General features: G+C 41.4%; 1 protein-coding gene across 1 annotated transcript in view; it reads right to left on the bottom strand.

Annotated features, from left to right (window-relative positions):
- LOC115234611 (CUGBP Elav-like family member 4) overlaps positions 1-25,843 on the bottom strand; it is a 714,297-nt gene that overhangs the window by 650,162 nt on the left and 38,292 nt on the right. Inside the window, exon 2 of the mRNA XM_029805804.1 lies at positions 18,872-18,898. The gene's annotated coding sequence lies outside the window, so the exon portion shown is untranslated. The remainder of the gene's footprint in view (positions 1-18,871; positions 18,899-25,843) is intronic.

Below are 25,843 nucleotides of genomic sequence, written 5' to 3'. Positions count from 1 at the left end.
TAGGAGGCCGTCAGCCGAGCCATCCGTGGCTGTTTCGCCACGAACGGTTTACATCGGCACCGCCTGGTTAATTACGCACGTTGAGATAACGCTCGTAGAACCGGTATACCGGTGACCGCGATAAGTACTGAGAACCAAAACACGGCGCGCCGATAAGGCAACAAGCGCAATGCCTGAATCCGTAAGCGCGTCTCGAAGAAGCGAAGATGCAAGTCGCGTGCACGAGTTATGTGTTTAGTGCATGGCAACGCGATAACCTAATGCGACATGTAAAGATTTGACACGAATGTGAAACATGCAAGTCCTTTATATCGAAGCACATCTATTTATAAATAAAAATCTTCACGCGACTCCTATAAACTTTATTTATATGTATACTTGTAAATAACATTAGAAAGAATTTTTTTCAATTTTTACGTGACTTTTTTCGAATCTGGACTGTCATTGATCATAAATAACATTAGTTAATAAGTTATCAGCATAAAAAAAATAATTTGTCGCGAATTCTTGAGCGATCAAAATTTTTTTGCACCGCTTTATGAATTTCAGCGTGTGCATTTTTCATACAAAAAAGTCGGTCTTTCTTGTTGGAAAAAGAATTTCGTGGAAACTTTCGAAGACAAAATTAGCGTCGCGATCGCGAAAGAGACGATGGCCGAACAAAGAGAAGAGAAAAGAAGACGAAAAATTGCAATTCCGTAGTTTCGTCGGGATCCTGATGCGTATATATACAAGGCTCTACATTCGCGCCGTCGTGATGCACAATGTGCAAAAGACGAGAACTCTATTGTGACCCAGAAGTCACCGCCACGCAAGGAGACGTCGCCTACCTCAGCCGGCATCCGTCAGGACGCATTACGACCGTCGCGTTACTTGGCGGCCTCGGTACAGACGCCCACCTCCGAAACCACCCCCATCCGTCCCGGTCTCCGCAAGACAGCCATTGTGTTCCCTATTAATTACATTGCGCCGCCGTCTCCCCGGCCTTCCCTGTGCCAGGACCTGTAGCGGGTTAGGCCACGGTCTAAATACTATGGACCGCCGTGAGGTACAGTCTCATCAGACACAGCGTCGCGACCTACGGGCGGATAATCGCTTTGAGAAATTATCCCGCACACCCGACTGACGCATCGCTGTTTTCGCCGTTAATCAAAATGCCTGATTCACGTGCATTGTAAATCTCGCGCTGTGTACTTCGCACACGTCGTGTTTATACATGTACAACCAATTCTCCCCCTGGGGCTGCGCGTTGTGTTTGTAGCCTAAATGCACCATGTATGTGCGTCGAGTGAACCGTGTAAACCGGGTAATACTGTTACTTTCTCAAAAATGGCCGCGGAATGACGCGGGGAAGCTCCGCGAGACAGAGATGCCTGGATGAAACGCGGATGAACAATTCTGCACCCGTTTACGACGCGCTTCTGAATTCGAGGATAGTGAAATGCGCAGGCGAGAGACGCACGTTAGCCTCTTTCACCCAGCAACAATGACGAAAACGGCACGCCGCTGCAGATGACTAAACGAGAGAAGGCTATTGCGGAGCGGCCAAGAGAGACGGGGGTGGTGGTGCGCACCATTCTCCAACGGGCGGGACGTTGATGCTGATCCTCGCGTGTTTATCCAGCTCTCTAATTTATTCAATGTGTGCATTCACTGCGCATTGCCGCCCCGCACGCTCTCGCGAACGCAGTTAGGATTTAATAGTGCGCCGTTTCACCAACAAACTTGTTCGTATACACTATATAGCGTCGGTGCGAGACTGCGTTTGCTACGATGAGTGGAAACTGGATTAACGCCAAAAGATGCGGACGCGAATTAGATAGATAAAGAGGGAGAAAGAGAAAATATATGACAAAACGCGACGATGATCTTTGCTTGAGTAGACATTTCGACATTTGGAAATATACGCACTTACAGTAAGATGTAAAATTATATTTTCCCCGTCTGGATATATTTTAGCTTGCCTGCTTCTGACTCTAGCCGCATGCTATGCATAAAGAGTTTTGCAAGTTACCACAGACTTTTGTGAAACTCGTCAATAGTATCATATCTGTATATAATTTTATTAAGTAAATTTTTTAATTTACATAAATATTTAAATATAAAAAAAAAAATTTATAAAAATGTGTAATATAACGAGAAAGAAAATTTACTAGACGCATATCCACAAAACAGAAAATTTACTAGACGCATATCCACAAAACAGCCACATGTTGCGTCCTCCTTCTTTTTCTTTTAAGCGGCATTCTTAATATTACAGAAAATTGATACCATCAGCTATCTAACGGCATGCATGCTCGTATGTTTCGATACCTTGTGTTATATACGCGGTAGCAAAAGCGAAACATTGTTACAACGTTTGCTTTGAATTCAGATAACGTATCTTGTGTCTTTGATCTGTCTCTGTCTCTCTCTCTCTTTCTCCCCTCTTCTTTACCACCCTCGTCCCTCTTTCTCGTTTTCGGTCTCATCTTTGCCTCCTCTCGCGTATCTATCCTTTTGCAGCTTTCTCTCTCTTCTCTCCCCTTCCCTTTTTCCTCGTTTCTCACCCTGCCGTTAGCGTCGCCGTATAATGAACCAAGGTAACGTGTCAGATACGAAAACGTTGCCGGCAATGACGACACCCGAATCGTCTTAGTATCGAAATTCGATATCACATGCTCCCGTCTCCCGTTCACCACCGCGCGTTTCATATGCGCGCAATTCCTTCTCGTCAATTTCATGTGGGCTTCCATCAGTCGCATGTAATTGCAGTGAATTGTTACGTAAAAATATGCGTATGACACACTATCGAGCGATACAGAGTGGAGGAGGGAAAAGAAAGAGAGATACAGAAACCGGACTTCAAATTTAAAATGATTGAAGTGCTAAAAAAGTTTAGAATACATACTGTCCCAACTTGATGCGTACATTAATATGTATGTAGTGTATAAATATATAATCCAAACATATGCACACGTGTCTCTTCAACTACAGATTCCATACACAAATTTGGAATTAATATCTTCTTAATGGAATTTTAATTTTACAATTCCCACTTTTTTTAATTATTATATTTTCAGTTTTAAGCATCTTTATATCACAAAGTGCTTTAAATTAGATTTTTATAAAATGTAAAATCTTTGTTTAAAAGTTGAAATAATAAATAAAGTCTTGTCATTTATTTGCCAATTTAAGAGATTGAATTATTCAAAACTTCCTAATTAGCAAGCATTCATAGTAAAATATGACTTGTGTCATAGCAAAACAATATTCTTTTTAATCCAGTCTCGAATATTTGACAATCGAGAGTGGAGAGAGAGAAAGAAGAGATACTTGAGACACTCTATAATGAACTTTAGCGATCGGTAACGGATAAGCACGATGCAATGTTTCGGCCTGCATCGAACTCTATCGGTTTTACGCGGACCCGGCATTAGCATTAATTTGAGTTACCGTTTATTTATAATGGGTTAATGTTAATTTACGAAGTAGCCGGTATCGCGCGCGCGTGCATGAGCCCGCTCTCCGACCGACATCCCCACTCCATGACTAAAAGCATTGTTTCGAACCGTGGTTTTGCGCTCAATTTGCATTTTCCTGCTAATACATTACGGTTTATAGCCGCGCGCCAGTCGCTTTCGCGGTGAACTGCATAAAATACGAGGACTCGCCGCGTGTCCCGTGGCGTCAGGGCGGTGCCGCGACCGCGAACATTTTGCTTGCGGAAAAAAAAAATACACATCTTTCCGTCAGTAGCGAAAAATTGCGATGGAAAAAGCCGACGAGCCGTTAATCCGGCATATATTTCGGGGAAATTTATGTTAATTTCGGAGTTTGAATTAAACGTACGATATCAAAGATTCCACTCTCTCAAATTGTCGTGAGCTGTTTCATAATATATTGCGTGAAAGAATTACAAAATTATCTGTCGTAGTACATTCTCTCGTATACAGTATACAGTATTCGTATACAGTATTCGTATTATAACGTGAAGAAAACAATATGTTAATAAGAATAAAAATTTATTCCTTTGTGAACTTAGCGGTTTATTTTCAAAAAATTATGACATAAGATAGAATTCTGGCTCTTCTTGCCAAATTGTTTCAAAGTTTATAATACATATCAAAAATAAGTTTCTGGCAATTAAATATAAAAAATAAAAGTCTAAGGATACATGAGATACCAACTTTGTTTTTGTTATACGAAAATCGATAAACTATCATTTTAATCAAGATTAAATTGAGTCATAATATCTATTGATAAAGCTATTTAAAGAAACATTTAAGGAAACGATAGATCTGCAAATTAAAAAAAAAATTATCTATGGAAATATAGAAAATCTTTAAAAAATCTTCAGTGCAAAAATATTCCAAGATAATAGATAGCAAAAGCGAAACTTTAAGCTATTTCTAACTATCGCCATGCTGCTGCAAAATACTGCTGCATAGCAGCACACGTCGATCAAGGATTAATGCATTTGAAATTACAGCGCGATGCATTACCGGTTATCACCAGCGGAGAAAATAGCAGCTAGTATGAAGACGACAAACGAGACACCGGTGCTTACGCGAGTATAATCGGCTCGAGTTAGCTATGTACTACTAATAACCTGTCAGAAGGCGAGGCGCTAAAATGGATTCCAGGAAATGAAACCGTTTCGTCTTGCAAATGCGGCGCTCTCACGAAAGGCGTGCACCCCGGACATATCTCGCGCCGCCGCTGGCAGCCACGTGCACAAAGTTGCACCCGTTGTTACTGGCTGCTGCTGGGCGCATAGCGGCATTATTTTTGCGCGGGGCCTACTCGACGAGGCATGCGCTACACTCTCCCTGGGCATAGTTATGTATTAAAGATGAAACATGTATGAAACTCCAACTATGTAACACCGTATATTTGTGTAAGCTGCACAAGCCGCGAGACAACGCTGTAGAATAACAATAAGACCGCGCACTTTGATAAATGTAGCTTCTTGATCGCGATAACTCATGCGATGAATAATACAAAGCGATTAGCACGATGGTATACGATAGATTTATCAGCTTTGCCTCCATTCCGAGACAACGCAACAATATGAAGAGAGATTTAGGATGCGGTTGTAGGAGTTTTGAGATCTCACCGTCTGACATTTCCATTAAGATGTTACTGGCGGATCCCGTTGATGAAATCGGTCTTAAAATCACCACTGACCCCGGTCACATTTATCACCACTCAAAAAACGAGAGGACACTTGTTCTGCCGGCGGCAAGCAAGTTGTTCCATCGTGCCTGCTCCGGACCTCTTGAACTCATCGCACATCAATATTGTCTCGTTCGAGTGGGAGACGGCGACAATCTATCTATTCGTTCGACAAGAACTTAGTGGAGAAGAAGCCAAACTATTCCGATTTTATCAAACGACAGCATTATAATTTCTGCAAGCTAATTTCGTCATCTTGGAAGACGTCGTTTGAAAAATTTCCCTGATACGTGGATATATTCTTTAAAAAGCTCTCCGTTGATAGGGTAAGCGACCTAGTTTTCGGAATAATTCATGCAACGGTACATTGAAAATAAGCGAGACAACTTGAAAATCGTGATTTCGCGCAGCGATTGTACCAGAAGACGTACCGATCCGTCACTGTAGATGTAACGCCATCTTGGAGCCAATATCCTAGCGTATAAATCACACAGCAACCATTGCGGAGACAAAGACGGATATCAGCTCAACCGGCAGATGTGTCTTGGATTATTCGATATTCCCAGAAAAGATCGTGTTCCTCGAAGTGCAGCACGTTCCTCTCGAATATGAGTGTCGTATATCGAACAAGCCTCCGTCTGTCTCGCCGCGTTAAGCTTCCAATTATATTATCTTCGACTTCGACTTTATTGTCGATCTTATTTTACAACGTTACGTCTAATATAAATAGCTTATATTCGTGAAAATCAATTCAGTAAATCTTGTCATTTTCTTCAATTTTAAAATTAGCTTAAACCGAGGATTCTAACAGGTAATTTTTATTACATCTAATATTTTTCATAGAAATATTAAAAGCAAGTACTAAGTACAATAATTCAATTTTAAAAATCTTCATAAAATAACAAATTTTAATATTTTACGTGCAAATTTTTAATTTATCAGCATTTATTAATTACAAAACTATACGAATATATAAGCAATCATAAAATATCGCAATCGAATTTGAGCTTTCCAAGGCTATTCGCTGAAATGAGACAATCGATTTTTTGTTCACAGCAACACATATGTACAATTGGATTCTCGAATCTTGTTGGAATGTGTCGCCAGTTAGTCGACGTTGCGATAGCGAGAACCGATCGATGAGAACGATTTCTCGAGCGGAAAAGTATCTCGAAGGAGCTACCGACCGACGAGTAGCCGAGGCCTCTCTCACCAATTTCAACCCCATTTTCTCAAGTCGCCGCTCGGCTTTTCGGCCAAGTTGCGCCCGTCAGCTAGCCCAACAACCATTATCGGCCAGTGTCAATATCTTGTTACCGACATATACTGCCACGACGGCAGGCGTTTCCTATTTACTCTCTTTATTCGACCTTTTTTTAAATTATATAATGTAAACGCAAAGATTATAAAGAGAGAGCATGTGAGAAATGTAAATATAATAGATATTATTATCTTTTTTTATCTTTATCAAAATATTTTTTATATAACCATCGTAAAAAAATTTCCAAATTTTTTCAAAATACATAATTATTATATATTATATATTATATATTATATATTCTGAATAGTGTTCTTGCATGACATCTTTTCTTCATTTCTGGTCGAATTCGGAGGAGACACGAAGGAACCGTTGCGTGCAAGAGTAATGCGTATAGACCCGATCGATGGCCGTAGAAATGCCCGCGGGATCTGTCACGCACAAAAATATTACGTCATATATCTGGAAGGCCAGACGAGCTCCGGGGTTGTTTACGACTTGCGGGATCGTTTCCAGAAGACTTTCGCGATATACGCAACCCCCGAGCGGGCTCAACGGGTGACTGAGAAGTACGAAAGAGCGATCGTCTCCGAAGTCCTCTCGTCCACCGCCGATTTATTTTCCTTCGCGAATCTCGGACGGTCGTTTTCACTTTATTACGCGAGTATCGTCGCCGATGTCCGATGGGCGACGTATATAAATTTTTATGACAGTAATCACGAGCGGTGTTAGATGCCTGCCTGATATCATACACGCTCACGTGGTTATGTCACGATAAAGCGTCAAGCATACCCGCGAAATTTTGTACCTTTCGACCTACATATTGTTTTGACTACTCAAACTATGACTATACTGATAATCCTTAAACTTTGCAAGCTACATTAAATTTTGTATAATCCAGAAATAAAAAATGTCGCTATAAATATTTGTGTAAAATTTACATCTTATTTCTAAAGTTTCGATAAAATCCTGTATCTTTTCTTCATAAAGTTGAAGTTGAATCGTAATATATTTTTTGATACAACCTTCCAAAAATAATATGATATTAGATATTTGGAAGAATCTAAATGCAAAAATGCATTTATTGCAAGCAACAAAGTAGATTTCTATATTGAATCTCTCTGTATGGCGAATTTAGCGGCTCTGCTACAAAAATTGAAAGGAAGAGAGGCAGACTCGTACGAGTTCGTGTATTAGTCAGGATTGCATGTAATGCGTTGTACTCGAGGCGCCGAAGCGTTTATCGAAGCGTCGTGACATGTCAGGAACGTTGACCCGCCTGTTCCGTGCCATAAACCATGGGCTCGTAATTAAGCCGGGTGACCCATCGTCAATATCGTAGAAATCCAGCTGATACACCCACCCCAGTGAAGGGACCAGAAATCATTCTGGAGATATTTACGGCAGAAATTTATGACTCTCTCGATCGGCGTGAGATAATAACTGCTGATAATCGAATCGATAACAACGGTTTATGAATAATTTTGCACGCAATATCAATAACTTATATATTTATTTGTTATTTAGATCTGACTGAAAAAATAGATATAAAGGCCACAAAGGGAGAAAACGGACCATTTTTTTTCAGATATATACAAGCTAAAATAACCGTTCAAAACAATTTCATACTGTCAATACCATATATTTTGCTGCAGTTCGCTAAAATGGTGGTTAATAAAAGTGCTGTGTACTTTTTTTGATATATTTAGAACATTTATGCGTTTTATTGAAACTAAGCACGTTCAGAACTTAATTGGTTCTTGCAATCAAAATTGGTACATTAGTAAATCCATTTGGGTTTTTTTGTGCTGCACGTGTTCCACAATCGTGCAATATTTACTAAACGTTAAATGGTAAAGAATTTATTGATTTTGAAAAAAAAACGGACTTTTTGCACATGCGCATAGATTTTCAATTGATTTCTTAATATATGATTCAAAAGCAAGCAACAATTTAAATAAGATTTTTTGTTTAAATTTTAATTAAAATACATAATACTTAGAAATTAGTATATATTATGCTAGAAAAAATAATTTTGCTTAAGAGTAGATTGTACATATACCATAGTATTCAATATATATGTAAAATATATCATGAAATTATAAGATCTTGTCCTATTATTAACTATTTAAAAAGCGCATAGGATCACAGAAGCTGTGTCAAAAATTAGACGATATTTGTTGACTATTCACTAGGATTAATCACGGTAACAACGCATTACATATTTCGCTTTCCCAGCGTTATCTCCGCGAAAAATTGTGAAAACAAGCAACGTTAAGGGGAAACGAAGACTCGTCTAGACGAATTCTCTTTACATCCGACAAACTAAACGCGCGACCGCGGATTTCTACGCTTCTTCCTCGTTTTGTATTTTTCAATTGCCGCGAAATAATCCCGACGATGACGACTACGGCGACGGCGGCGGCGACGCTAGTTTCAATAGCGGCTCGTGCGATCACCCGCACCCTTTTGCATCGCGCGCTGCACCGGCTGCGCTTGTGTTTGATTAAAGCTCGGTAGCTTTAATAAAGCCGCCGGTGCGGCTGCAGGCACCCCGTACACCCCGGTGTATACCCGCTGAATGACGTATAAAGCCTTCAACCCCTGCCCTCCTCGCCGCCGAGCCGCCGCCATCGTCGACCCTGATTGAAGCATTCGACGGGGATATCTTGGATCCGTTAAATGTCGGACGTGTCTCGTTACGTAGCGTCCCGTGTGCCCCGGCGATATCCGTGTACATGGCGTGCCTCCGCCTCTGCTGCAGGATAACGCCTGGATTATAGGCGGCAGCCAAGCCCAAGATAGTTATCGCGCATCCAGATCTTTCACATGAACGCATAAAAAATTCGATTGCTGCGTGCTGTAGGCATGTTTTTAAACGAAAAAGGGAGAAACGATCATTTCAATTTTAATCGCTATTTTTTCGGTAACAATTATATTTATTCTATATTCAAATTATGTTGTGATACCGTGTGGAACAATATATTTCAATTAAATTCAGACTTTTTTTATTATACCACATTTTTTCTATATTTAATAAAAAATTGCTCGTTTTTGAAAACATTTACGGATTAAAAATATAGCCATCCTACAGTGATCATCTATTTAATTACATTAATAAAAAATTTCTTTCAGGCAGAATTAAATTCCACTAATTTACGCAACATCTCAAGTAGCAACATAACATCAAATAACGTTTTAATGATGTCTTATTAATGTTAGAAACGTCATTAAAACGTTATTAAGATGTCATTTCACGTCATCTTGCTACTTGGGATATTGAGAATGTTTTCGCGATGAGTGTTCTCTACTGAGTCGTTTTGGCCCATTGAAAAACATTCAACCGCTATTCGCCCGCTCGTTCTCACGAATCAGCGTCCCGGACGTCGGCGATTAATTAAAATAGCGCGAACGCGATTTGGCGGCATAGCTGCGGCAGCAGTGGGTAGATTTTCCACAATACGACCATCTCTCTCTCTCTCTCTGACACACACACACACACACACACACCCATCTTCTCCGCCTCTCTCTCTCTCTCTCTCTTCTCGTTCCTTCCTCCGTATCCCGCGCCTAACCGCCCTGCTCGTCGTCCTGCGCACCCCCGCGCGATCCCTGCCCTTTCCGCACGACCCAGACTCGCGGGGCCATTCGGCGTGGTTTACGCGCCCGGCATTCAGATGACCGCATTCGCACTGCCCGAGGAATGTCCAACAATATCCGCGCTGCTACGGTCACCGACGACGAGGCTGCAGCGCGGAATTCAGCCGCTCGTTTCGCGTTTTTTTTTCTTTTCTTCTCTCTCTCTCTCTTTCTCTTTACCGTCGTGCCCTCGCACGACATGTTATAGCAGTGCGCGCATCCCCGTGCTCCCCTAGGGGAAACGCGGACCACTCTTCACGATCCCCGTTTCCACCGATTCACATTTCCATCGTACACCAAACGCGTTTCGACCAGACGACTATAGATACCAGTCGCTTTCATTAATCGCTCGCCCGCGCGCGTCGGTCGTATCAATGAACTCGGCGTTAAACGTCGACGCGCGGGATACCGTGAATCGCCGCTGATGCGAACCGCGAATACGAATCCTCGAAATCGGACAATCCGCTACGATTCTCGTCAATCGATAGAATATAATCGGAGTCTCAATTGTACTAATTTTTTATCACATCATGCATTCGTTTTGGTAATAATTTCATATTTTTTATCAGTAAGAAAGTAAATAGTAAAAGCATATCATTTCTCGGAATAACATCAGATTTAACAAGAGCAAGGCAAAAATAAGGCATAAATCATATAAAAGAATTATATTTAAATCTGAAGCAATAAAGAATTCCAATTGTGCGATTAACAACAAACTAAAATAAAATTCTAACTTTCGATTGATAATTAAAATATATCATAATGTCTTTGTGCGAGCATACTTATCAATGGATAAGACTTATCGTGTCTAATAGATATGTTCTGTTATTCTTAATTAAACTGCATCACTATTGTTAAAAAAGAAAAGAAAGAAAAAAGAGACAGTTTTATCGTCCATGGTCGAAATTCACGATACTATTGAGGGTTATCAGGGCCGACGCTTCGCCAAGTCCGCTTCTCGCATCCGCGCCGGGCTGAAAGCACCAAGGGATACGTCCTGCAGGACAAGCGCGGAATTCGAAAGATAAGCAGAGAGCATAACTTCCCGGCGGGCGACGTAACTCAGCCGACCGTCGAGCACGGATCGTTATGCGTCCCCCGTCGCTCGTAACGCAACTATCTCGAAACTTGTTTTTCTCCTTTATTTTAATAGATCCCGCCGCCTCCTCTTCTTCCTTTTATCTCGCATTCGACGCGTTCCCCGGCGGCTAATTCGCCGTAGAAGAAACTTCGGGGGTCAGTAATTGATGCAAATGAGCCCCGGCGTCCGCGTCGGACTATCGGTTTAATTTCCTTGCGAAGTTTAGCGGCGATCGTTGCGTCTTTTAAGTCCCGTGCACGCTCCCGCGCACGTTTTACGAGGTGTTAATATAAAGCACATCGATAATCGCGCCGTGAAATCAATAATAATCAAGCACATATTGATCGTTTTTCGATACATTATCGCGATATTCCATTTTATTTTAAAATAATGTCATCTTATGATATACTTTTCATTATTTGTTTTAATAAAATGTAAAATATATTTTATTCTATCGTAGAATAAAATGTATCTTACATTTCATTAAAACAAATTATTTATTATCTTATATTTTATTCTACAATGTAGAATATAAAATATAAATTTTGAAAAATACAATGAAAATAATTACTTCGTCAATAAATTATTTTGTTTAAAATATTCTTGTAAATAATATGATATCATATTATTTAAAAACATGATTCGATAAAGATTATCGTGAAGCGTATATACGAGAAATTCTCTTGTGTTACCGTTCGAAAATGTTTCCATGTAAATAGATTTTAACGATACGGGCTCTATATTCGTTTACGCTATCATTATTATCGCGCAACGTGCGATGTGCATGCGCACTATTCTAACAAAGAAACACGCGCTGTGTATATTTAATTAAATTCGATGTAATTATATCGAGCGTAGAGCGTAACGCGATATCGCGCATTGTATAGATCACGAAATTGTTGAACCGCATATTATTTCGATAATTGCGAGCACACGCGCGCTCGCCGCACCTTGAAAAGTCGCAGCGGTCACATAATATTCCATGTAATATGCAAATTGTAAATTGCGCCCCGTAGCGTACATTAATTCCAAATAGCATGGATAATAGCGGAAAGAAATGCCAATTTTCCCTTCCCTGCGAGTGCGCAAAGGAGTGTGGGGGAGCGCGATTCTAATTACGCGAAGTTTTTCATTCCTACAACGATTTCGCATTACCGAAGTCCGTGTCCCGCTCATTTTAAGCGTATCGATACGATTATTACCGGAATAGTAAATTAATAAACGAGAACGCGAGAACACGAAACCGCGAGAGCGGGCTCGTGTCCAGCATCCGTTTCAAAATTATGTTCTCTGTGGTTATAAGTTTCACGGCGCTCGCATCCTCCTATACTGAAATTACCACTCGATTCTTCGTCAGCCCCAAAACTTCCGAGCCCGCGGAGAGAAACGCGCCGCCGGTTTATTAATATCGCAGGGAAAGTTTGCGCGCCGTAGAAACCCCGTCGTAGAGTCGCGCCATACGGATGCAACTATTGCGGCGCGCGGCAGTCCGTATCGCGTGGTGAGTGACGTAATCTGCTCCGAATCCCGACTTGTAACACCCCCGCGAGTGTTGCACCCTGCTACAACACACATACTCCCCCTCCGTCAGCCCGCATGCCGCCGCAACTTCAATGGCGGGCGTATCGCTTCGCAACTGCGGGAAGATAAACCTCCAACCCTTGACCCCGCGACCTCGCCCAAGCCCGCAGTTTACATTCGAGCCCGCGCACATTCATTCCAGTTTATAAAACTCGCGCCCCTCGTGCATCAACCCACTCTCTCTCTCTCTTTTTCTGTCTCTTTTTCTCTCTCTCTATCTGACGTCCGCTCTCGCTCTCGATGCAGCAGCGAACGGCACCGACGGCACGGGGTGGCCGGCGTTAACACGTATGATACTAAATCGCTGACGCGATTCTCCGGGCGTGTAGCTGGTGAATTATAAACGGGAAAACGGCGCTTCCGGCAGATTAAACGTAATTATTTATTCCGAGCATCGTCGTCAAACGCGGCGCTTCGTTCCCGTCAAATCGGGTCGCTCGCTCTCGAGCACGGTCGTGATTGACAATGAAAACTTTCGTGTTCCAATATCTGCCGTCGAGGAATCACGTTTAATTGAACGTTTAGTTGAATTCGCCTTTGTTTTCTCTGAAAACGTGCTAATTTAAAAGAAGAGTCTTATAATTTTGTAATATTTTATTATATATGCTAAAAATAGATGCAAATAAATTACTAAATTTCATTGTAGATAATAAAATAAGAAGGAAATGCGTTTACATTTATCTTGTAAAGAGATTGCTAATATAAGAGAAAATAAACTTTTGAAAATAGCGTAAAAAGAGTTTTGGAAGTTCATCTAAAATTGGTACGTCGCCAATATCTTACTCAGAGACGCATCGTTTCCAAAAAATTTGACTTATGCCACTTTCAAAACAAATAATTCGATTAAGTAGCCCAAGTAGAATTTCGAAATAATTTTATAGAGACTGAAATATCGTCTTTCTGTTGCGTTTAATATAGTATCCGTAGAAACGTGTTTATACGCGATATTTATTCGTCGTGACGGGCTGGCCGATATATTTGATAGCCGAACTGAAATACACATGTATAGATGAAAATATATATTTCAGCGATCTCTAAGGGGATAATCTGGCTTAGGGATGCGGATAGGCTGGCCGCGTGTGGGTGATGAGAGGCCTATAAGCGGCGACGAAAATGGTAGGAAAGATATTTACTGGCCGCGAGCTTTCACCTTCCCCGCACCGCTCCCCGAACCTCCAGCGAGCCACTGAACTCTGCCTAATGATTATTTGTCGCTGTGGTAAGTGCCGCGCTTAAAACAACATTACCAGACCGCAAGTGCCCGGCAGGTCACTTCTCTCTTCTGGATTAGACCGCCTCGTTCCGTCGTATAACCCGTGCTCTTTAAACGTTACCGGCGATCTTCACGTAATGTTATTACAATATATCTCTTTGTGACAAAAACACACTTTGTTTATATAATTTTGGAATACAAAATACAATACATATTCATGCTAAGTTTTTTTTAAACTCTTGCCTTTAAGAAGATAAAAATTGTTATTATGAGATAAAATAAATCAGTTATAAATCACATAAAGGTACATTAAAAGATTTTCTTTGTTTGGTATAATTTTTTTCTTTGCAAAATAAAATGATAATTTCTAATTTAAATTAATGATTAAAATTGTAATATTATTAAAATATGTTTCTCGTATTTTGCTCTCAAATAGACATCGGATAAAAGAAATCTCATTAAGCAATGTTCTAATGAGCTATTTTCTTAATCTTTACTCGACTTTAATGGTCTTAAAAGCACGTTCCACCACTTTGCATATTTTGCGAAAAAAGCTATTATTATCGTCAATTCCAATTGCATACTATGATTAGCAATCAAGATCGTCTACTTGGCGCTTCCACGTTATCGTTTTTCTGTTAGAGTATTTTAAGTCGGCAATGTAAAAATCCGGAAAGTAGGACAAAATCCGAGCCGAAAAGTCCCTCGGCCTCGCTGACTTGTCGGGGCGACCGTGCGCGCCGCCATAATCCCTTAATATTCCTGGGCTTCGATACATTATGGACCGGCTATTAACTCTGCGTTAACTCGGCGCAAACGGGATTCCCGGTTTGCCGGTTGGCTGGATTATACAAGAGAAAAATGACCTTATTGGTTCGGTGCTGGAACCAGGCTCGGAGGGGTCTGTTACACCCTGGTACAGCAGCGGCAGCTGGGGTAGCGGCGGGGCTCGGTCGGGCAAGTTGCAATAATGCGTTTCTCTCCTCTCTCTCTCTCTCTCTCTCTCTCTTTCTTTCTCCTTCTCTATCTCTCTATTGCCCATACACTCTCGCTCTTTCTCCGTTAATGCTTTCGGCCGTAAACACCGAATAGAAGCGAATAGAGTTCAGTAAAGGGAACTAACGTGTGCGTATGTACGCGATTACGTTCGTTTTGGTGTATACGCTATATGTATGTATAGACGTTACGTGTGCGTGCATGCGATATGTGTACCGGCACGTGCGCTCCGTATACTTAGAAACTGCGGTATCGGCACGTGAATCGAAATTTATCGATTCACCCGACTCTTCAATACACCCTTCTCTTCTTTGCACGGGTATATCTGTCCTCTCCCACGGAAAGATCGAATTAGAATCACCGTTAAACATCCAATGCCGTTCGACGCAATATCTTTCCATTTTGTTCGGCGTTCGTATGAAATATCGTAGAATAAATCGGACAAAATTCTCCGTATTAATTTTTAACAATTTATACGTACAATATTTTCGGAGAATGCGGATAATCTCCTTGGAAGAGCAAACCACATTTGCGCGTACGCGCGTTCCGCTTTAAAATCGTGACATTTATTATGTCATCGCGAACAGTAACCCGTTAATTATTTACAATTAATTACAGAGACGCGGGCGCATTTTATATTATACCGCGACAGCGACTGTGCACATACAGTATCCAATAATCCAAGCCTACATTACGAGTCTACCGTCCGATGCGTCGTTTCGTACCCTGCCTCGCCCATTGTTGTTTGTTACAAAACACAATTCGACTGCCTGCAGCGCCTGCCATTTCGGCTATTAAATAAAATACGAGCGACGTCAGTTGGTGTTCATTAACGGCCGGGCTAACGATTCTATTGTAGCACGATTGCGCGTTTAACCCGATCACGCGCTCTCGCCGAAAAAAAAGAACTATTCGGCATTAAAAAATCATCGAGCGATAGTTATTCAATAATTTCGCCGTTATAGCATATGCTTGAAAAAAAAAGAGGCAAAAAGTATTACGACTACGAAAATTATGAAATATTCCACATTCAAAAATAAAAAAAAAAAAAATTTTATTCCACACAATGCTTTATTACGATATACCGTTTTTTCAGGCAAGAGCCATATTTTTCCACATAAATTCTACTTTGTATTTGAACACGCATTTAATAATCGAATGTTATCGTGTTTCTATCACAGTTGTCGAAATATACTCTGCGACATATATAGCAATTTATTGCAACAAAAATATTTCGAACTATGCACTGCGTTATGCGTACATACACACGGACTGAAAATACAGTTTTCCACCAATAAAAATTTATACACGCCGTTTTATCCTATTGATTGGGGATCGCATCGTAAAACTCTAGGTATTTCGGCCTCGCGCGGCGGGCGCCGGCAAGGTTAGTCGGGAATTTTTTATCGCGGCACGAAATTTTATTTTCAGGCTTTTGTCCGTCCCGATTACCGATTTCGCCCGCAGTGCGCGCCCCGTTTTTCCCGAGCTCCTCGACGATTCGCAAATAAAGTCGTGCCTAGCAGACAAATGAAACCGTCGCGGCACGAAATTTTATTTTCAGGCTTTTGTCCGTCCCGATTACCGATTTCGCCCGCAGTGCGTGCCCCGTTTTTCCCAAGCTCCTCGACGATTCGCAAATAAAGTCGTGCCTAGCAGACAAATGAAACCGTATAGATTTTCGTTATTGAGAGACCTGCATCAAGGCCGAAAAGAGCGGTGGCGCGGGCCTGCTCGTGGTTCTGTCGTACGGTTTCGAACGATGGTGCGACTCGGGTCCTCGCCCCACTCGCAATCTGCAATAACAACCCTCGCTCTTGTGCAACCCTGCTCGCCCCTTTCCCCCTTGCACGGCTACGTTTCCTATGCCGCCTCTCTGTATCTGCTCGCCCTTTTCCTCCCATCTACTTTGATTCTTCGCTCGCCATAGAGCTCGCTCGTTTACTCGCTCGTGCGTACATGCGCTAAGCGATACACCGATTTCTCGATACGCTCGACTTCTGTATTCCTTCATCTACTTGAAAGCTGCGGTCTATTACTTGAGTATACGCTCTTTTTCGTTCGTGCAATACAGCTTTTATTTTCCACGCAGCATAAAATGTTACCGAGATTGATCAAGATTTGATGGATAGATATATATCCGTGTCAAAAGTATTGCAAATTGTAAAAATAATCCCTCAATATCTTTAAAAAGAAATAATCATTTTTTTATCTTAGAAACAGAAAAAAGATTTTAAGACTGATTAAAATATACCACTAAAACAAACTTTTTCGTTTGAATATGTTAACAATATCTAGAAATGATTAAAAACGAAAATAAATTTGCGCGTATTCATTATACGAATATAATCTAATATATAAATATTTGTACTCTAATCTCTTCAATTTTATCCATTCTAACAAGAATAAATCTCTGGATTATATGAATAGTTTTTCGATCGCGTACACAATCACGAATAAAACACGACAACGCTACGCTAGATTTGTTTCCCGTCGATCGTCGCGAGATGTTTTCGTCCGAGCTTTCGTCACGCTTAACGTGCGACAGGGATGTCCGTTTGTGCGCGACGACGATAACAATTTGGGCCGCGATTTCGCGAACGCAATTCCGTGCAAGAATACTCAATTTCAGTTTCATCCCGTAATCGGAGCGGCACGAAAAAAATACGCGGCCCATTGCCGCTCGCGACCCGGCCCGGGAGCGACGCGACGGTTTGCCTTTCCGGTTCGAGGGATTTCGTTTAGAGTGCTTGGGTCATTTCCAAAGCAAACCGAAACCGAACTGCTGAATGGGCATCGAATCGCGACCGCAACGCCGAGCCACCGCAAACGCGAGCGTAACGCAAACTCGACAGGAACGAATACGCCCTGCGCCCTGCGCCTCGTTCATACCGGTCCTTTTAGCAGCTTCGCGGTCGGGGCCATTTGACAGATTCTACATAATGAATGATCTCGTGTGCATATAGCAGCTACGAGCGGATTATCGGATCGTAGACACATTACAATCGCGGGAAACTAACAATCCACAACTCGCCGATAATTCCCAACAAAGCAACGAATTATTGTAAAGGCAATGTGAAAATTTGCCTGATCTTAGCGCACTATATAATTAATGGGCTACTTGAACAAATAAATCAAGAAACAATGTACATGAAAAATCTAAAGTAACTCTTTTCTTACCTCATATCTGTAATGCATCCAGCATACCTGAAAAATAAATAAAACACGACAACGCTACGCTAGATTTGTTTCCCGTCGATCGTCGCGAGATGTTTTCGTCCGAGCTTTCGTCACGCTTAACGTGCGACAGGGATGTCCGTTTGTGCGCGACGACGATAACAATTTGGGCCGCGATTTCGCGAACGCAATTCCGTGCAAGAATACTCAATTTCAGTTTCATCCCGTAATCGGAGCGGCACGAAAAAAATACGCGGCCCATTGCCGCTCGCGACCCGGCCCGGGAGCGACGCGACGGTTTGCCTTTCCGGTTCGAGGGATTTCGTTTAGAGTGCTTGGGTCATTTCCAAAGCAAACCGAAACCGAACTGCTGAATGGGCATCGAATCGCGACCGCAACGCCGAGCCACCGCAAACGCGAGCGTAACGCAAACTCGACAGGAACGAATACGCCCTGCGCCCTGCGCCTCGTTCATACCGGTCCTTTTAGCAGCTTCGCGGTCGGGGCCATTTGACAGATTCTACATAATGAATGATCTCGTGTGCATATAGCAGCTACGAGCGGATTATCGGATCGTAGACACATTACAATCGCGGGAAACTAACGATCCACAACTCGCCGATAATTCCCAACAAAGCAACGAATTATTGTAAAGGCAATGTGAAAATTTGCCTGATCTTAGCGCATTATATAATTAATGGGCTACTTGAACAAATAAATCAAGAAACACACAATGTACATAAAAAATCTAAAGTAACTCTTTTCTTACCTCATATCTGTAATGCATCCAGCATACCTGAAAAATAAAAATTGTTACTACTTAAAACAAGATACCAAAAGAATAATTTTCCGAAAATTTATAAAAAAAATATTTTAGAAAATATATTATCAATGTTTTTATATCTATTAAAATATAAAAATTAATATAATAGGCAATTTTATGAATTTTATAAACAATCTATTGGCTATTAAATATGATGTGTATATTATATTGATTTACATCGGCAATTTCGTGCAAATTTTAGAAAGGCTGAATAATTACGATGTTTTCTTCAACGAGCACTTACTGCGATAACAACAAATATAGTATTAATGACGCAAAATCGCGCAATCATGCATGTTATGCCTCGATATCCACCCACTTTATTGTCGCTATCGCGGATTAAACATTTTAATTTAATCATCCGCGCACTGATCAGCCGATAGCAAACACGAAAAAACAATTTCCTATTGATCGCTATCTCGGGGACACTTGCATCGCGCCGCAATCGACAATTACATTTTGATAATAGCTTTCAATCGGTCCTCCAGGTTTACTTTTTTCCTAAAAAAAGGCACTAAAAAAATAATTATTTTTGGAAAATGCTAATAAGACAATAACCTTACGACGTCCGTCTTCGAGTCACGTATGAATAATACCGATATGTACGCAGCCTGCCCGTCTATCAATTTATCCTGTGGCACAAAAATTACGTTACCTTTTTTAGTGACATGTGAACTACAATTTCGCTCCCACTTTCTCTCAAATGCAACGATGAATTGGCTATTTCGAACGGTCGTGCAAAAGCGACGCATTTAACGTGGAATAATGCACGACCTTGCCGATCGGGCGCGTTGTATAATTTAGCGAGCGGGATCGGACCGTCGTAGTCGAAAACTCGCCGCGGCGACCCGACGTTAATGTAATAACGCGACGACAGAATTACACGGCGTATTACGCGCGGCAATCGGCCGTACACGATGCACAATAGAAGGATATACGGGTACCAATCGTAGGGCACCGGGACCGGGGGCGAGTGAGGCAGGAAAGGGTAAGGGGAGGTCACGGTGCATTGTTATGCAAGCAATGCGACGTGTTATGTATTGTTATGTTATTGGCGCATAATTGATGTCACATTAGCGTCGCGCGCACCGTTCCTGTAATGAACCGACGTATATCGCTCGGAATCCTGCGTACGTGTATGCGTTCACCTAACGGACGTCTCGTACATCACGCGGCCACGAAGCATCTCATAATCCGTCTATTGCAGGAGTATCTACTTTTCTCGCGATCTCGGTTCTTATTAAAATCGATCGAGTCAACGTCCAAAACTGACGTCTGACCATTAAAATCGCATGTACATATATCATGTATGAATATAAAATAAAATTATAAAAATGAATAATTCAGTAATATTTTATTATATACTTGTCTTAAAACTTTTAAAAAATCACTGTGTAATCATCAAATAATCCTCACGCAAAGATCCGCAATCGCCGGTTGATGACAACTGACTGATTGTGCCGGTGAAATCTTTTGTTATGAAGTATGTATGGATATTGAATGAGTACATTCAGAACGCGGTTTATAAACACTCAGGTAAACATCGCAGCGACACGTGCCACACGTAGAAGCGAGTAAGTCAATCATGATGCTAACATACAAAAATGTTTATATCTCAGAAACGGTTGAGCTTTCGACTATATTTACTAAGGTTTTTTTACTCAGTATGGTATGTTCCGTCTACCATATAAATACTGAATGGTTCTTTTAATATCCTGTACACATATATATATATATATATATATATATATATATATATATACATGATAATACATATCCCGATGAGGGGGGAGGTGGGAGATCAATTTCTTGTACTAATTATAGTACTTTATCGTAATACTCCGTTTAATGCCTAGCATTTCATGTTTATATTATAGGTAATGGATACGGCATATAGCGGAAAACAGTAACTATCAAACAGTGGTTATTAATTAAGGTGAGTATACACCGCAACGGTTCGCTGCTCGATAATTCGCGAATGGCGTATTAAGGACGCCTAAATCAGGATTCGATCAATATGAAATGTAATATATGTTTTGACATATATGTCATTATATGTCATTTTATCGGAATAATGAACATAAAAGTATAATAAGAAACAGATCTATTTGATAATTTTATTCAATAATGAGAGTTTTTTTCTCGAATTCTGACTTATTTCGTACGCACTTAGCAATCTTCCATCCCGATATACGTATATACTTTTGCGGAAGATACGCAGCATTGATCGGTTAACATTCCGACGATGGCTGGCAATCTGCAGCAGTTATTTACAATCGAGCACTCGTTAGCCGTGTACTCCACCACCTACTCTCTTTCTCTCTCTCTGTCTCTTTCTCTCTCTCTGTCTCTCGCTCTCTCTCTTTTTCTCTATCGACGCACAGCATCACGTCACGCGTGACGCAAATCGGATTTTTGTCGTAAATTGATAAAATGCTGGCTCGTAATTCGCTGCAACGTCCAGCGACCATCGACCCTATGTTCAGAAGTGCGCTTTCAGCGCGTCCAACTCCGGGAACCGATGCGCGCATTTTTTGTTATGGGCATACGTTCATACGTTTCGTTATTAAAAAGGAAAGGGATGGCGCGAGAATATAACGACCGCGCGCGCACGAAAACGATCTCGGAAACATCGCAGCGGAAGAGAGAATCCGCGAATCTCTCCGTTGGTCCAATTAAATCGCGAAACGAATATGCGGGGCCTATTCAATATAATGACCATTCGACACTTCACGAAGGGCCGCTAATGAACCGAACACGCTCGCGCTGAATGTGTCGTGAATAATTCTGACGTATATGCTTCACGCGCAATGTAAATCCGCCGATTAATGATCATTTATATCATTGAAGAGTCGACGGAGAGTTTAGTCTGAATATTTATTCCATTATCGATTCGCGCGACACATCCAATTTTATATTTCATGAATGAGTGAGAAAGTTATTATCGCTATGATTAATAAATTAACGAAATAATAATTTTCGTTTGTTAGACATTTTAAGAGAGAAATCATCTTAGTGTAAATTATATATTGAAGAGGATTGCTCGTTTATCACATTACATGTATATGTATACGTAGACTCACCTTCCCGGGTCTCGATGGACCGAGAGGATAATAGGGGCCAACTCCGGAAGTCTGTACTCGAGTCGACAAATCAGGCAGTTTAATGCCGGCGAAAATGCAGGTTGGGCCATCGGGTGGGAGTTAGGGGTTTACAGGTCTCGGGGGTGAGTTTATCGCCGAGCTAAGTAATACGAATGTGTCTGTGCCCGCGACTGCTGCTGGGTGCCTAGTCTCGGAGTTATCTACGGAGGGCAGCTCCACAGTAGTTACGATCCTCGCTCGCGTCCATCCATTCGGATAAATATTCGTTTTCCCGGAAAGCCTCTGTTCTTTCGCCGGCCAAACGCGCCAGCACTTCCGGGCGACGTTGCGAAGCGAGAAGGCGAACGAAGTTTTCTAACTCTAAACGGATTTCAACGCCATAGTTCGCGCCAAGTATTGGAAACGATAGTTGTCCACGATTCCACGAGCGTTTTTACATCGAGAGTTCGCAAGCTTTTTATTATATTTTATACTTTATCTTTCATATATTATATTTTTTATTTCATATCTTGTATGCAAACGTTCTATTATTGTAGTATTCTATAAAGTCAGTAATTTTACGGATCTGTAATCATTATCTTTATGTATACCATTTTAGCGTGTAAGAGAAAAAGCTGTGCCAAAAGATACCGAAAAAATATTCTCCTCTCTTTATTTCATTGTAAGATTAAATATACTGCTTCTCCTCATCCTTCCATACATCCTAAAAATGTTTTCCACGGTAAATAAGCAATGGAGACAACTATTCGAATACAACATTCAACAAAACAAAAAATATTGTAACTATCTCTGTGTGTTGCAATAATGTTTTATTGGATGTTATTGTAATTACAAGATTAACGCGTCGACGCTTATTGTTAGAGCATAAGTGGCAAGTTATGGGTGAGTCTGATATGAAGCACCGATCATAATGAAGGCTGATTCCAATTGCGCCAGCCATTCCTCCGCCGCCGCCTTTACAACTGCTCTAAAATACGCGCGGTTAACGATTCCGTAAGGGTCTTAAGGGAAACTTTCTCTTCTCGACGCGGCGTTGTTAAACTCTTTACGACGCCCATTCGTCGGTACAATGGCGTCGCTAGCGGCATATATAGGCTGTTCGAAACGAACGGAGATCTCGGGAAGGACCATTTATCTACAGCTGTCGACCGTTACCTGGGAGACTCTCGCCAACTTTACAAAGATGCGTGATTATGCTAATGACGCGCACGCGACGGACGGCGCGATCGGTCCGGAATAAGGACGAAAATCATTCGTCTTCGACTGCTGCCACCGGATGTGACCAGAACGAAGTGTCTGAATAACGAAGATATTCAAAACTCTCTAGGAGCAATACGAAACGTGAGGCAGATGCGGAATGAGGACGATCGAGAATACGCGGCTCGTTGCTATGTTTCTTAATTAGCATCGTGTTATCCTATCACGACTTACGTTCCCCTTCAATGGTACCCTTCCTCCCGCCGTCATCCAAGCAATACGAGAACGAAACGGATTATCGAGCAATACCAACGTTGCATGAATAAAATGATAAAAACAAAGAAAAAAATACACGGTTTTTTCTTTTATAAATTATCTTTCTTAAGGCAAATAAGAATAATACGTGCCAAGAAGCATATATTAATGGAGTCTGCAGTAATATTATTTTAATCGTCTTAAAAAATAAATTTGATTTATGAGATACTTCTTGGTTTCTTCAACAATTTTTCTCCAAATTTCTATAAATATTACATTTCGTATAATACTACTATGGAATACAAAAATAAATGTGGAAGTTATAATATACCGTTGCTGAAATCTATCTTAAAACAGTTAGAGCTATAGATAAGCTCATATCTCATACAATAAATGTAGAAGTAAATTCTGTTTTTTTTTTCCCTTGTGCAAAGAGATATCTGGGAAATATCAGAGTTGAAACAATCCCGGGAAACGGTGGCTCGTGTGGCCGCTGGAATGTAGTTAAGGATAATAGCCCGAATGAATCGAGCGGACCTTAATGCTGGCGCAGGATGGGGTTTCAAACAAATTCGGGGCTGCGAATGTACGAGAGGAAGTTCGGTCGTGGGCGTTAGGTACCTACGCGGCCGAGGGAGGAGAAAAGGATAGGAAAGAGGCGGAGAGATTACCGGGGATCATTAATAACGCGGAGCACCATTATATCCGGTAACTTTTATCTGCTTGGACGAGCTCTAATGAATATAATGACGTGCTCCTCCCCGTCCCGATCGTGTTATTTATTCCCGCCTATCTCTCTCTCTCTCTCTCTCTCTCTCTCTCTCTCTCTCTTTCTCTCTCTCTCTCTTTTTACTACTCGCGACATTCACGTCGTTGTTAGATGATTCGCGTGAAAGGATCGTCGTCACTCGGGAAATTTCTCGTCGAGCGATTAATTAACTTCCGCGTAGCTCGTGTCAGTCTTAAAATAGGTGGAAGGATCGGCGCGTTGTTTTATCGCGCGTATATTCGTGTCTCTCGACGCGCGAACGATCATAATTCGACAATCACGTGCAATCGTCATTTATATCGCGGAGAACGATGGCGGAGAGCTATCGGCGAGGGATCGCGCTCCTCTAAATCCGGGTCGAAGATGGATGCGACGAGCGCGACGAATGGGCGCGCGCATTATGTGCCCGTTATACGCGGATCGTCGAACATTCGCGGTCGTTTGCGTACCCAGGGCCATTCGCAACAAGGCGTCGCGCCTGTCCGGCGCTTGTCATTACCGCCGCATGATAAAATCAATAATCGATGCCAAACATGCTCGACGTCGTTCTAGCAACCAGGAGGTCGGACCAGTGTCGGGTATTAATAGGCATCGATCGTAGAACCGGACGTTGGATATACATACGTGTCGCGAATTGATGAAAAATCCGATCTGGATATGCGCGCGCGCGAGCGAATTCAATCGCACGCAAATTTCAATTTGCGGTGCTCGACCACTCCGTCTCTTTCTCCCTTTCTCTTTTGACGGCGATGTTAATTATTTCTAGTCTTTATGTACCTATATTTCGCTTTTCCTGCAGCGCGACGCTCAGCTTTTCGCGATATATCGCGCTCGTTAATGTTAAAAAAGTTTATGACGATTTGTTACGAAAAAGTAGAATGTATAATCTAGTTGTCGTGCTAAATCTACCACAGCTGCATAAAAGTATATTTTTACTTTTAAAGAAGCATAACTGTTTAAATCTTCTTATATTATTTCGAATAAGTGTTTATTAGAAATATGAATTAAATAGAACACAATTAAACTATAAATAGAAAGATTACATGTTATTATACTTAAATCAGATTAACGCTTAAGCGAAATTTACCTAAAATTAGACGAAAAAAGACTTTTTAAGTTCACTCATTTTTTTAAAGCTTAGCATAAAACGTTTCATAGTAAAACACAATATCATAAATTGTGTGTATTTTTCTAGTAAATGTGATGCTTCGAGGGAAATAGGCGACTATATTGAGATACCCTGTATAGAACATCTTAACGCGCGTAAGTAGAATCCGCTTTCACGATGTCCATTATCGACGAAGAACATAATCGTCTCGTCCGATCGTCGAACGGCGCATTATGTCATCGGCTGATAATCCCTCTTGAAGTATTCCCGTCCGAATCACCTATTAGCCTCGATTTCGATCGACAGCAATATCGTCCTCGTACTCGGTACGCGTTACGCAAACGCACATTCGCGGCATCGCAACGTAGCGCCTATATGCAACCCCGTTAAAACTCGGCGCGCCGAATAACGCACAACCACTCGCCGAGCGACCATTAAAAAGTTACGGTCGCGTAAATGAAGACGTATTTTCGCGGAAAAGAAAG

This window comes from Formica exsecta, unplaced genomic scaffold (genome assembly GCF_003651465.1).
Source record: "Formica exsecta isolate Colony F162 unplaced genomic scaffold, ASM365146v1 scaffold201, whole genome shotgun sequence".
NCBI lineage: Eukaryota > Metazoa > Arthropoda > Insecta > Hymenoptera > Formicidae > Formica > Formica exsecta.
Note: the sequence above shows the minus strand (reverse complement) of the source record. Positions and strands in the feature narration are given on the sequence as shown.